This window comes from Notothenia rossii (genome assembly GCF_949606895.1).
Source record: "Notothenia rossii genome assembly, chromosome: 4".
Lineage (NCBI taxonomy): Eukaryota > Metazoa > Chordata > Actinopteri > Perciformes > Nototheniidae > Notothenia > Notothenia rossii.
The window spans coordinates 512,566-514,052 of NC_136902.1; positions in this window are offsets into that span (position 1 = coordinate 512,566).

A 1,487-nucleotide genomic window follows, 5' to 3' on the forward strand; every position below is an offset into this window, starting at 1 on the left:
TGCTGCGTCATGACGACATTACTAAAATGTGGGCGGGCTTTAGCCCCACGGGCCAATCAGAAACGTTGCTGTCAGAAACAGTGAGACGTGTTCTGGAAGTAATATGGTCTGTGTTTACATTAGCATGCTAACACTCAGAGCTAACCTGTGCTGGAGAGAGTCTTTGTGAAGAACAGCTGGAAGAGAGGGGGGAGGGGGCTACAAGGATCTGTTTGGGGTTTGGAGCAGGACACTTCAGAGACATGTCCTTAGTAACAGCTGGAAGAGAGGGGGGGGGGCTACAAGGATCTGTTTGGGGTTTGGAGCAGGACACTTCAGAGACATGTCCTTAGTAACAGCTGGAAGAGAGGGGGGGGGGCTACAAGGATTGTTTGGGGTTTTGAGCAGGACACTTCAGAGACATGTCCTTAGTAACAGCTGGAAGAGAGGGGGGGGGCTACAAGGATCTGTTTGGGGTTAGGAGCAGGACACTTCAGAGACATGTCCTTAGTAACAGCTGGAAGAGAGGGGGGGGGGCTACAAGGATCTGTTTGGGGTTTTGAGCAGGACACTTCAGAGACATGTCCTTAGTAACAGCTGGAAGAGAGGGGGGGGGGGGCTACAAGGATCTGTTTGGGGTTTGGAGCAGGACACTTCAGAGACATGTCCTTAGTAACAGCTGGAAGAGAGGGGGGGGGCTACAAGGATCTGTTTGGGGTTTGGAGCAGGACACTTCAGAGACATGTCCTTAGTAACAGCTGGAAGAGAGGGGGGGGGGCTACAAGGATCTGTTTGGGGTTTTGAGCAGGACACTTCAGAGACATGTCCTTAGTAACAGCTGGAAGAGAGGGGGGGGGCTACAAGGATCTGTTTGGGGTTAGGAGCAGGACACTTCAGAGACATGTCCTTAGTAACAGCTGAAGAGAGGGGGGGGGGCTACAAGGATCTGTTTGGGGTTAGGAGCAGGACACTTCAGAGACATGTCCTTAGTAACAGCTGGAAGAGAGAGGGGGGCTACAAGGATCTGTTTGGGGTTTTGAGCAGGACACTTCAGAGACATGTCCTTAGTAACAGCTGGAAGAGAGGGGGGGGGCTACAAGGATCTGTTTGGGGTTTGGAGCAGGACACTTCAGAGACATGTCCTTAGTAACAGCTGGAAGAGAGAGGGGGGGGGGGGCTACAAGGATCTGTTTGGGGTTTGGAGCAGGACACTTCAGAGACATGTCCTTAGTAACAGCTGGAAGAGAGGGGGGGGGGCTACAAGGATCTGTTTGTGGTTTGGAGCAGGACACTTCAGAGACATGTCCTTAGTAACAGCTGGAAGAGAGGGGGGGGGGCTACAAGGGTCTGTTTGTGGTTTGGAGCAGGACACTTCAGAGACATGTCCTTAGTAACAGCTGGAAGAGAGGGGGGGGGGGCTACAAGGATCTGTTTGTGGTTTGGAGCAGGACACTTCAGAGACATGTCCTTAGTAACAGCTGGAAGAGAGGGGGGGGGGGCTACAAGGG